Raw genomic sequence first — 13,672 nt, forward strand, 5'->3', positions numbered from 1 at the left:
CAGGGTATATTCACACGGTCGGGTTTACAATGAGTTTCCTGCTTCAAGTATGAGCAGCTCAAACTTCTAGCGGGAAACTCGCCGTAGACCCCCGCCCGTGTAAATGCACCCTAAAAACACTACACTACACTATACTAACACATAATAAAGGGTAAAACACTACATATACACCCCCTTACACTGTCCCCCCCAATAAAAATGAAAACGTATTGTATGGCAGAGTTTCCAAAATAGAGCCTCCAGCTATTGCAAAACAACAACTCCCAGCATTTCCGGACAGCCACTGACTGTCAAGGGAGTTTAGAAACAGCTGGAGGCACCCTGTTTGGGAATCACTGGCGTAGAATACCCCTATGTCCACCCCTATGCAACACCTAATTTAGTCCTCAAATGCGCATGTGCTCTCTCACTTCGGAGCCCTGTAGTATCTCTAAGAAACAGTTTAGGGCCACATATGGGGTATTTCCGTACTCGGGAGCAATTGAGTTACAAATTTTGGGGACCTTTTTCTCCTTTTACCCCTTATGAAAAGGAAAAGTTGGGGTCTACACCAAATTTTTACACTAACATGCTGGTGTTGCCCCATATTTTTTATTTTCACAAGAGGTAAAAGGAAAAAAACTACCCCGAAATTTGTAATGCAATTTCTCCTGAGTACAGAAATACCCCATATGTGGGCGTAAAAATGCTCTGCGGATGCACAACAAGGCTCAGGAGTGAGAGCGCACTATGTACATTTTATTTAATTTTTCATTTGCGCAGCCCACTGTTCCAAAGATCTGTCAAATGCCAGTGTGGTGTAAATGCTTCCCTTGTTAAATTCTATGAAGGGTGTAGCTTCCAAAATGGAGTCACATGTGGGGGGTCCACTGTTCTGGCACCATGGGGGGACTTTGTAAATGCTCATGGCCCCCGACTTTCATTCCAAACAAATTCTCTCTTCAAAAGCCCAATGGCACTCCTTCTCTTCTGAGTATTGTAGTGCGGCAGCAGAGCACTTTATGTCCACACATGAGGTATTTCCATACTCAGAAGAATGGATTACAAATTTAAGGGGCATTCCAAAATAGTATGCCATTGTTTTTTTTTTGTTTGTTTGTTTTTTTGCTGTTCTGGCACCATAGGGGCTTCCTAAATGCGGCATGCCCTCCAAAAAACATTTCAGCAAAATTTACTCTCCAAAATCCCATTGTCGCTCCTTCCCATCTGAGCCCTCTAGTGCAACCACGGAGCATTTTACATCCACGTTGTTACGCCGAGCGCTCCGGGTCCCCGCTCCTCGCTGGAGCGCTCGCTACACTCTCCTCACTGCAGCGCTCCGGTCAGATCCACTGACCCGGGGCGCTGCGATACCGCCTCCAGCCGGGATGCGATTCGCGATGCGGGTAGCGCCCACTCGCGATGCGCACCCCGGCTCCCGTACCTGACTCGCTCTCCGTCGGTCCTGTCCCGGCGCGCGCGGCCCCGCTCCCTAGGGCGCGCGCGCGCCGGGTCTTTGCGATTTAAAGGGCCACTGCGCCGCTGATTGGCGCAGTGGTTCCAATTAGTCTGATCACCTGTGCACTTCCCTATATTACCTCACTTCCCCTGCACTTCCTTGCCGGATCTTGTTGCCATCGTGCCAGTGAAAGCGTTTCCTTGTGTGTTCCTAGCCTGTGTTCCAGACCTCCTGCCGTTGCCCCTGACTACGATCCTTGCTGCCTGCCCCGACCTTCTGCTACGTCCGACCTTGCTTCTGTCTACTCCCTTGTACCGCGCCTATCTTCAGCAGCCAGAGAGGTTGAGCCGTTGCTAGTGGATACGACCTGGTCACTACCGCCGCAGCAAGAACATCCCGCTTTGCGGCGGGCTCTGGTGAAAACCAGTAGTGACTTAGAACCGATCCACTAGCACGGTCCACGCCAATCCCTCTCTGGCACAGAGGATCCACTACCTGCCAGCCGGCATCGTGACAGTAGATCCGCCCATGGATCCCGCTGAAGTTCCTCTGCCAGTTGTCGCTGACCTCACCACGGTGGTCGCCCAGCAGTCACAACAGATAGCGCAACAAGGCCAACAGCTGTCTCAACTGACCGTTATGCTACAGCAGTTACTACCACAGCTTCAGCAATCATCTCCTCCGCCAGCTCCTGCACTTCCTCCGCAGCGAGTGGCCGCTTCTGGTCTGCGCCTATCCTTGCCGGATAAATTTGACGGGGACGGGGACTCTAAGTTTTGCCGTGGCTTTCTTTCCCAATGTTCCCTGCACTTGGAGATGATGTCGGACCAGTTTCCCACTGAAAGGTCTAAGGTGGCTTTCGTAGTCAGCCTTCTGTCTGGAAAAGCCCTGTCTTGGGCCACACCGCTCTGGGACCGCAATGACCCCGTCACTGCCTCTGTACACTCCTTCTTCTCGGAAATCCGAAGTGTCTTTGAGGAACCTGCCCGAGCCTCTTCTGCTGAGACTGCCCTGTTGAACCTGGTCCAGGGTAATTCTTCCGTTGGCGAGTATGCCGTACAATTCCGTACTCTTGCTTCAGAATTATCCTGGAATAATGAGGCCCTCTGCGCGACCTTTAAAAAAGGCCTATCCAGCAACATTAAAGATGTTCTGGCCGCACGAGAAATCCCTGCTAATCTACATGAACTCATTCACCTAGCCACTCGCATTGACATGCGTTTTTCCGAAAGGCGTCAGGAGCTCCGCCAGGATATGGACTCTGTTCGCATGAGGCGTTTCTTCTCCCCGGCTCCTCTCTCCTCTGGTCCCCTGCAATCTGTTCCTGTGCCTCCCGCCGTGGAGGCTATGCAGGTCGACCGGTCTCGCCTGACACCTCAAGAGAGGACACGACGCCGCATGGAGAATCTCTGCCTGTACTGTGCTAGTACCGAACACTTCCTGAAGGATTGTCCTATCCGTCCTCCCCGCCTGGAAAGACGTACGCTGACTCCGCACAAAGGTGAGACAGTCCTTGATGTCTACTCTGCTTCTCCACGTCTTACTGTGCCTGTGCGGATATCTGCCTCTGCCTTCTCCTTCTCTACTATGGCCTTCTTGGACTCCGGATCTGCAGGAAATTTTATTTTGGCCTCTCTCGTCAACAGGTTCAACATCCCGGTGACCAGTCTCGCCAGACCCCTCTACATCAATTGTGTAAACAATGAAAGATTGGACTGTACCATACGTTTCCGCATGGAGCCCCTTCTAATGTGCATCGGATCTCATCACGAGAGGATTGAACTTTTGGTCCTCCCCAATTGCACTTCTGAAATTCTCCTTGGACTTCCCTGGCTTCAACTTCATTCCCCAACCCTGGATTGGTCCACTGGGGAGATCAAGAGTTGGGGGCCCTCTTGTTCCAAGGACTGCCTAAAACCGGTTCCCAGTAACCCTTGCCGTGACTCTGTGGTTCCCCCTGTAACCGGCCTCCCTAAGGCCTATATGGACTTTGCGGATGTTTTTTGCAAAAAACAAGCTGAGACTCTACCTCCTCACAGGCCTTATGATTGTCCTATCGACCTCCTCCCGGGCACTACTCCACCCCGGGGCAGAATTTATCCTCTGTCCGCCCCAGAGACTCTTGCCATGTCTGAATACGTCCAGGAAAATTTAAAAAAGGGCTTTATCCGTAAATCCTCCTCTCCTGCCGGAGCCGGATTTTTCTTTGTGTCCAAAAAAGATGGCTCCCTACGTCCTTGCATTGACTACCGCTGTCTTAATAAAATCACGGTTAAGAACCGCTACCCCCTACCCCTCATCTCTGAACTCTTTGATCGCCTCCAAGGTGCCCACATCTTTACCAAACTGGACTTAAGAGGTGCTTATAATCTCATCCGCATCAGAGAGGGGGATGAATGGAAAACGGCATTTAACACCAGAGATGGACACTTTGAGTATCTGGTCATGCCCTTTGGCCTGTGCAACGCCCCTGCCGTCTTCCAAGACTTTGTTAATGAAATTTTTCGTGATCTCTTATACTCCTGTGTTGTTGTATATCTGGACGATATCCTGATTTTTTCTGCCAATCTAGAAGAACACCGCCAGCATGTCCGTATGGTTCTTCAGAGACTTCGTGACAATCAACTCTATGCCAAAATAGAGAAATGTCTGTTTGAATGCCAATCTCTTCCTTTCCTAGGATACTTGGTCTCTGGCCAGGGACTACAAATGGATCCAGACAAACTCTCTGCCGTCTTAGATTGGCCACGCCCCTCCGGACTCCGTGCTATCCAACGTTTTTTGGGGTTCGCCAATTATTACAGGCAATTTATTCCACATTTTTCTACCGTTGTGGCTCCTATCGTGGCTTTAACCAAAAAAAATGCCGATCCCAAGTCTTGGCCTCCTCAAGCGGAAGACGCCTTTAAACGGCTCAAGTCTGCCTTTTCTTCGGCTCCCGTGCTCTCCAGACCTGACCCATCCAAACCCTTCCTATTGGAGGTTGATGCCTCCTCAGTGGGAGCTGGAGCTGTCCTTCTACAAAAAAATTCTTCCGGGCATGCTGTTACTTGTGGTTTTTTTTCTAGGACCTTCTCTCCGGCGGAGAGGAACTACTCCATCGGGGATCGAGAGCTTCTAGCCATTAAATTAGCACTTGAGGAATGGAGGCATCTGCTGGAGGGATCAAGGTTTCCAGTTATTATTTACACCGATCACAAGAACCTCTCCTACCTCCAGTCTGCCCAACGGCTGAATCCTCGCCAGGCCAGGTGGTCTCTGTTCTTTGCCCGATTTAATTTTGAAATTCACTTTCGGCCTGCCGATAAGAACATTAGGGCCGATGCTCTCTCTCGTTCCTCGGATGCTTCTGAAATTGAACTCTCTCCGCAACACATCATTCCTCCTGACTGCCTGATTTCCACTTCTCCAGCTTCCATCAGGCAAACTCCTCCAGGAAAGACCTTTGTTTCTCCACGCCAACGCCTCGGAATCCTCAAATGGGGTCACTCCTCCCATCTCGCAGGTCATGCGGGCATCAAGAAATCTGTGCAACTCATCTCTCGCTTCTATTGGTGGCCGACTCTGGAGACGGATGTTGTGGACTTTGTGCGAGCCTGCACTATCTGTGCCCGGGATAAGACTCCTCGCCAGAAGCCCGCTGGTTTTCTTCATCCTCTGCCTGTCCCCGAACAGCCTTGGTCTCTGATTGGTATGGATTTTATTACTGACTTACCCCCTTCCCGTGGCAACACTGTTATTTGGGTGGTCGTTGATCGATTCTCCAAAATGGCACATTTCATCCCTCTTCCTGGTCTTCCTTCAGCGCCTCAGTTGGCTAAACAATTTTTTGTACACATTTTTCGTCTTCACGGGTTGCCTACGCAGATCGTCTCGGATAGAGGCGTCCAATTCGTGTCTAAATTCTGGAGGGCTCTCTGTAAACAACTCAAGATTAAATTAAATTTTTCTTCTGCATATCATCCTCAATCCAATGGACAAGTAGAAAGAATTAACCAGGTCTTGGGTGATTATTTACGACATTTTGTTTCCTCCCGCCAGGATGACTGGGCAGATCTTCTACCATGGGCCGAATTCTCGTATAACTTCAGAGTCTCTGAATCTTCCTCCAAATCCCCATTTTTCGTGGTGTACGGCCGTCACCCTCTTCCCCCCCCCTCCCTACCCCCTTGCCCTCTGGTCTGCCCGCTGTGGATGATATTTCTCGTGACCTTTCCATCATATGGAGAGAGACCCAAAATTCTCTCTTACAGGCTTCATCACGCATGAAGAAGTTCGCGGATAAGAAAAGAAGAGCTCCTCCCATTTTTTCCCCTGGAGACAAGGTATGGCTCTCCGCTAAATATGTCCGCTTCCGTGTCCCTAGCTACAAGTTGGGACCACGCTATCTTGGTCCTTTCAAAATTTTGTGCCAGATTAATCCTGTCTCTTACAAACTTCTTCTTCCTCCTTCTCTTCGTATTCCTAATGCCTTTCACGTTTCTCTTCTTAAACCACTTATCATCAACCGTTTCTCTCCCAAATCTGTTCCTCCCACTCCTGTTTCCGGCTCCTCGGACATCTTCTCCGTCAAAGAGATTCTGGCATCCAAAAAGGTCAGAGGGAAAACCTTTTTTTTAGTGGATTGGGAGGGTTGTGGTCCAGAAGAGAGATCCTGGGAACCTGAGGACAATATCCTAGACAAAAGTCTGCTCCTCAGGTTCTCAGGCTCTAAGAAGAGGGGGAGACCCAAGGGGGGGGGTACTGTTACGCCGAGCGCTCCGGGTCCCCGCTCCTCCCCGGAGCGCTCGCTACACTCTCCTCACTGCAGCGCTCCGGTCAGATCCACTGACCCGGGGCGCTGCGATACCGCCTCCAGCCAGGATGCGATTCGCGATGCGGGTAGCGCCCGCTCGCGATGCGCACCCCGGCTCCCGTACCTGACTCGCTCTCCGTCGGTCCTGTCCCGGCGCGCGCGGCCCCGCTCCCTAGGGCGCGCGCGCGCCGGGTCTTTGCGATTTAAAGGGCCACTGCGCCGCTGATTGGCGCAGTGGTTCCAATTAGTCTGATCACCTGTGCACTTCCCTATATTACCTCACTTCCCCTGCACTTCCTTGCCGGATCTTGTTGCCATCGTGCCAGTGAAAGCGTTTCCTTGTGTGTTCCTAGCCTGTGTTCCAGACCTCCTGCCGTTGCCCCTGACTACGATCCTTGCTGCCTGCCCCGACCTTCTGCTACGTCCGACCTTGCTTCTGTCTACTCCCTTGTACCGCGCCTATCTTCAGCAGCCAGAGAGGTTGAGCCGTTGCTAGTGGATACGACCTGGTCACTACCGCCGCAGCAAGACCATCCCGCTTTGCGGCAGGCTCTGGTGAAAACCAGTAGTGACTTAGAACCGATCCACTAGCACGGTCCACGCCAATCCCTCTCTGGCACAGAGGATCCACTACCTGCCAGCCGGCATCGTGACACACGTAAGAGGTATTTCCTTACTCGAGAGAAATGGGGTTACAAATTTTGGGGGGATTTCACTCCTTTTACCGCTTGTAAAAATGCAAAAAATGGCTTTACAAGAACATGCAAGCGTAAAAAATGAAGATTTTGAATTTTCTCCTTCACTTTGCTGCTATTCCTGTGAAACACCTAAAGGGTTAACAAACTTTCTGAATGTCATTTTGAATACTTTGAGGGGTACAGTTTTTATAATGGGGTAATTTATGGTGTATTTTTTAACGTGAAAGCCCCTCAAATCTTCTTCAAAACTGAATTGGTCCCTGAAAAATTCCAATTTTGAAATTTTCAGAAAAAATTGGAAAATTGCTGCTGAACTTTGAAGCCCTCTAATGTCTTCCAAAAGTTAAAACATGTCAACTTTATGATGCCAACATAAAGTAGCCTGAGGGAGGTGTTCTCAAATACTGATACAGAAGGTGAATGGGAAATTTTTAAATCAACTCTAAATAACTATACAGTTAAATATATACCAAAGGGGAACAAATATAAACGATTAAAACTAAATCCTACATGGCTGACAAATGATGTTAAAAGAGCAATAAACAACAAAAAAATAGCCTTCAAAAAATACAAATCTGATGGGTCAGCTATAACATTTAAACAGTACAAAGAGCTTAATAAAATCTGTAAAAATGTAATAAAAACAGCAAAAATTCTAAATAAGAGACAGGTGGCCAAAGAAAGCAAAACTAATCCTAATTTTTTTAGATATATAAATACAAAAAAAAAAAAAAGGACAGAGCACGTAGGACTCCTTAATAATGATAATGGGGAGGTTGTCATGGGGCGATCAAGAGAAGGCGGAGCTACTGAATGGATTCTTTAGTTCTGTATATACTATGGAAGAAGGAGCTGGCATTGGACAGGTCAGTGCTGGTAACACATCATGTAATGTACTGAACTGGCTTAATGTAGAAATGGTACAAGGTAAGTTAAGTAAAGTAAATGTAAGCAAATCTCCAGGGCCAGATGGACTACACCCAAGAGTACTTAGAGAGATTAGTTCAGTAATATCTGTACCCTTTTTCATGATATTTAGAGATTCTCTGGTGTCTGGTATTGTGCCAATGGACTGGCGCAAGGCGAATGTGGTACCAATCTTCAAGAAGGGCTCTAGGTCTTTGCCAGGCAATTATAGACCGGTAAGTTTAACGTGCATTGTGGGTAAATTGTTTGAAGGACTTATAAGGGATTACATACAGGAATACATAGGGGATAATATTATTATAAGTGATAACCAGCATGGGTTTACTAAGGATAGAAGTTGTCAAACCAATCTAATTTGCTTTTATGAAGAAGTGAGTAGAAGCCTTGACATAGGAATGGCTGTGGATATAGTGTTTCTGGATTTTGCTAAAGCATTTGATACTGTCCCTCATAGTTGTCTGACAGGTAAGTTAAGGTCTTTGGGCTTGGAAAAAGTGTTGCTCGCGAATATTCGCAATTCGAATTTTATTCGTGAATATCGCATATTCGCGAATTCGCGAATATTCGCGAATATATCGCTATATATTCGTAATTACGAATATTCAGGGTTTTTTTTGTTGTTTTTTTTTCCACAGTACACATCACAGTGATCATCCCTCTCTGCTTCCAGCTTATGTGGTGTAAGAAGGCTCTAATACTACTGTGTGAGACTGGCGTGTGAATTTTCGCATATGCGAAAATTTGCATATGCTAATTTTCACATATGCGAATTTTCACTTATGCTAAATTTGCATATGCAAATGTTCGCATATCTTAATTTTCGCACATGCGAATATTCGCATATGCGAAAATAAAACGATAATATTACGAATATGCGAATATTCGCGAATATGACGAATATTCGTCCATATATTCGCGAATATTCGCGAATTCGAATATGGCCTATGCCGCTCAACACCACTTGGAAACTTTAGTTTGTAACTGGATTGAACACTGGCTCATGGATCGTACCCAGAGAGTGGTGGTCAATAATTTGTACTCTGATTGGTCCACGTATTAGTGGTGTACCCCAAGGTTCAGTACTGGGCCCGCTGTTGTTTAATTTATTTATCAATGATATAGAGGATGGTATTAATAGCTCTGTTTCTATCTTTGCAGATGACACCAAGCTTTGTAGCACAGTACAGTCTATAGAGGATGTGCATAAGTTACAAGATGACTTGGATAGACTAAGTGTCTGGGCATCCACTTGGCAAATGAGGTTTAATGTAGATAAATGTAAAGTTATGCATCTGGGTACAAATAACATGCATGCGTCATATGTCCTAGGGAGGATTAAACTGGCAGAGTCAATGGTAGAGAAGGATCTGGGTGTACTTGTAGATCACAGACTCAGAATAGCATGCAATGTCAGGCTGCTGCTTCCAAAGCCAGCAGGATATTGTCATGTATCAAAAGAGGTATGGACTCAAGGGACAGGGACATAACACTCCCCCTTATAAAGCATTGGTACGGCCTCACCAGGAATATGCTGTTCAGTTTTGGTCGCCTGTCCATAAAAGGGACACTGCGGAGCTGGAAAGGGTGCAGAGACGTGCGACAAAACTAATATGGGGCATGGAACATTTTAGCTACGAGGAACGATTAAAGGAGTTACAATTGTTTAGTCTTGAGAAGAGACGTTTAAGGGGGGACATGATAAACGTATACAAGTGGCCCATACAAAAAATATGGAGAAAAACTGTTCCAGGTTAAACCCCCCCCCCCCCCAAAGGACGAGTGGGCACTCCCTCCGTCTAGAGAAGAAAAGGTTTAGTCTAAAGGGACGACACGCCTTCTTTACCATAAGAACTGGGAATTTATGGAACAATCTACCTCAGGAACTGGTCACAGCAGGAACAATTAATAGCTTTAAAATAGGGTTAGATACATTCCTGGAACAAAATAACATTAATGCTTATGCAGAAATATAAAACAACATCTCTTCCCCTTATTCCCTTACACCCTTCCCTTCAATTCCCTGGTTGAACTTTATGGACGTATGTCTTTTTGTATGTATGTATGTATTGTATATATGTAAAGTAGACATATAGTATATGTCAATCAATATATAATTTTTTTGGAATATCCATTTTCCTTACAAGCAGAGAGTTTCAAAGTTAGAAAAATGCAAAATTTTCACGAAATTTGGGGATTTTTCACCAAGAAAGGATGCAAGTAACGACAAAAATTTACCACTATGTTATGAAAAAAAGTAGAATATGTTATGAAAAAACAATCTCGGAATCAGAATAATTGGTAAAAGCATCCCAGAGTTATTAAAGCATAAAGTGACAGTGGTCAGAATTGAAAAAAGGGCTCAGTCCTTAAGGGGTTAAGGGGTAAAGTTTTTAAAATGGAATTATTTATGGGGGTATCTAACATACAGGCCCCTGTATTCCACTTCAGAACTGAACTGGTCCCTGAAAAATCGGATTTTGAAAATTTTCTTATAAAACGTCTCACATTCTAAAAAAGTTAAATAATGTTTATCAAATAATGGGAGCATAAAGTAGACATATTGTACATTGTACATATTGGCATTAACATGTAAAATTTAGAAAAATGCAAAAAATGTTTCACAAAATATTTTAGTTTTCACAAAAAATGCTATGTATGTCAATCAAAATTTACCACTAATGTAAAGTACAATGGGGGTTATTTATCATTCTGTTCTATTGTTTTTTTGGTCTACATTTGCAATTTTCTTTTTTTTTTGCGCTACTTGCGTGTTTTTCTTGTGTTTTTTTTTCCAAGTTCTAAAATCCGTCATTTTGACCTTTTGGTGTTGCTAGACCATTTTTTAAAGTGACGGATACACTTGTCACGGATTTATTATCTGCGTGTTTTTTTTTATTTTTGTGCAAATTTTGCCACAACTGGCGCAATAAAATAGGCAAATTTAGACCACCTCCTGACCAGGTCTAAAAAAAATTTACTACTCCTGTCTGTTTGACAAAACTAAAAAATCATCAGCCAGATTGAAAGAGAGGGAGAGAGAGATACTAAGGTAGAGAATAGGAATGTTTAAAGACATAAAAAGGTACAAAAAAGGAATGGTAAAAATGTAAGAAACAATTAAGACTGTTAACAATGCCAACATATCACAATTGCATGTGCCCAAGTTTAAAAAAATATCTGACAAAGAAATGATAACATAATAAAAAAAAAAAGGTGAAAAGTAAAAAAAAAATACCTGTTCAACTAAAACCTCCGTCTCTCAAACAATAAAGTTTTTGTTTTTTCGTTTTTTTTCCTGGCCTGCAGCACGGTAAACCACTATTCAAATGTGAGGGAGACTCTCTATGCAGACCTTCTTTTAGACATTAATTTGCCTTAAAATGAAAACTAAAACAAATAAAGCGAAACACACAAACAAACTCCTCAGAAGCAGGGTAGACATGATCTAAAAGCGGCGGTAGAAAATGATCTGGGTACAGATCTGCGTGAACGCATCTAGACAAACCACAAAAATAATCCAGCCAAGACCATTATTGATAAATAACCCGCAATATGTCACGTGAAAACTATCTCAGAATTGCTTTAATAAGTAAAAGCGTTCCAAAGTTATTACCAATAAGTGGACACATGTCAGATTTTGAAAATTTGCCTTGGTCATTAAAGAGTACCGCTCATGATCTTGTTAAATTTTATAATCCTCCCAGTTCACTGCCCCCATCATGATCAACCACCCCCTGCCTTTATTTTTAGTACTTGTTAGTTTTCTACCTTGATATTGCTCTGTATTTTCTGCTCAGTCAGATTCACAGACTGGAAAGGGGCTTTACCTAGTTGTGAGATGAGGTATGATTGGCAAAGGCTGCACACACCACCCTCAGCTTTCCAGATTGCATTTCCTCATTTTGGACTTCTGCCAGGCCTGCAGGAGTCCAAAGTATGTGCAAGAAAAGAGGGAAAATGTGCTCTGGACAAGTAGAGAGACACCTAGTGGCAGCTTTTTTAAACACAAATTAAAAAATAATAATTTTCTATGTTTTAACAAAGTGCATTAGAAAGATTTTTTATTTACCATAAGGAGTACAATAGCAAAAAATAGCTTTAATGAGAGTGCCTATTTAAGGTCAAAACAGGCTAAGGAGTAAAGGGGTTAGAGCGTACGCGTCAGATCCAACAACAGTTATATATATATATATATATATATATATATATATATATATATATAGATATATATATATAGATATAGATATAGATATATATATATCACTCAGTACCTGATCCTGACCATGTACATCTAATTTTTATGTGTCTAGCAACTTTATTTATTTTTTTATTACACTTTTAATTTAGCTCACTAGTCTGAATTCCTCTCAAAGGGAGGGGGCGTGGCCTCACTGTGCAGGTCTCTGCCCCCTCCCTCAGTATGCTGTCTGCTCATATTTCCCCTAGCATTAGCAAAACTACAACTCCCAGCTTGTCCTCACTGACAGTAGCGGGACACAAGCTGACTCTGGGAGGATTTTTCCTCTAGATGTGAGCCCTGCGCTCACAGCTGTCAATCAAGGAAGTGTGTCCATGACATAGGTGATAATGCATGGACACAGCAGGACTAGTATGTGTCCAAGCAGGCAGGGGGGCCGTTGTTTGACTGGCTTTTTCAGTATGAAATACTGAAATTTTTCTAATGAAAGCAATTGCAAAACCTATTGGTCTTGCATGCTTTACAACATATCAAAAGTTTTTGTATCTGACAGTGCCCATTTAAGCACTTCTGATAAACCTGCTCAGAACTACCACAAGAAACAGAGTTCCTTGGTTACTATTTAAATGTGCAAATGTTCATTGGTAATAATTTTGGATATGATATGGATTATTTTCTCTGTTCTCTTCCCTTGTTTGCCTGCTATTCTAGTTTCCTGTGACACTCAGAAAACATAAATCAGTTAGCTGCCTGTAAAATTGTTCCCCATAAGGATACTAAATTGTAAGCCTCAGCGAAGGCAAGGACTGATGTGAATGATGACAATTTTCACACAGCAATGCAAAATTTGCTGACAGTTGAAAAGCAACAGAAAATAAATAAATAAATAACTTATTCAGATTGTACATATGCCTTGAATGATGAGATCTGATTGACTTTACAATGACTGGTTAAAGGGGTACTCCGGTGCTAAGACATCTTATCCCCTATCCAAGGGATAGGTGATAAGATGCCTGATCCGCGGGGTCCCACCGCTGGGGACCCCCGTGATCTTCCACGTTGTGCCCCGTTAGAATCAGCCCCGGAGCGTGCTCGCTCTGGGTCTGATTACTAGCGATCACGGGGACGGAGCATAGTGACGTCATGGCTCTGCCCCCGTGTGACATCATGCCTGGCACCCTCAATGCAAGCCTATGGAGGGGGCGTGACTATGCTCCGTCCCCGTGATCGCTAGTAATCAGACCCGGAGCGAGCACGCTCCGAGGGCTGATTCTAAAGGGGTGCGGCGTGGAAGATCACGGGGGTCCCCAGCGGCGGGACCCCCGCGATCAGGCATCTTGTCCCCTATCCTTTGGATAGGGGACAAGATGTCTTAGCGCCGGAGTACCCCTTTAAATCTAGTAATTTTTTTGTTGTTGTAAACTTTAGGGGGTTTATGAGAGACATGTAAGAATGTCGCTTCAGTTGCTGTGAATCACATATAGATCGCAGGATCAATTGCATATTTATGTTACTATAAAGATTCTTTGGGTTCAGAATGGCAGAAGACACTAGACTTTCTTTCTATTTAACTGCTGTGTTTTTCACCAGGAACAGTCTTTCATGAGCATCTCATA

General features: G+C 44.6%; 1 protein-coding gene across 1 annotated transcript in view; it reads right to left on the reverse strand.

Moving 5' to 3' along the window:
* Positions 1-13,672, reverse strand: part of ADGRD1 (adhesion G protein-coupled receptor D1) — a 919,695-nt gene that overhangs the window by 126,531 nt on the left and 779,492 nt on the right. The gene's annotated exons all lie outside the window — the stretch shown is intronic.

Source organism: Hyla sarda, chromosome 1 (genome assembly GCF_029499605.1).
Source record: "Hyla sarda isolate aHylSar1 chromosome 1, aHylSar1.hap1, whole genome shotgun sequence".
Classification (NCBI taxonomy): Eukaryota; Metazoa; Chordata; class Amphibia; order Anura; family Hylidae; genus Hyla; species Hyla sarda.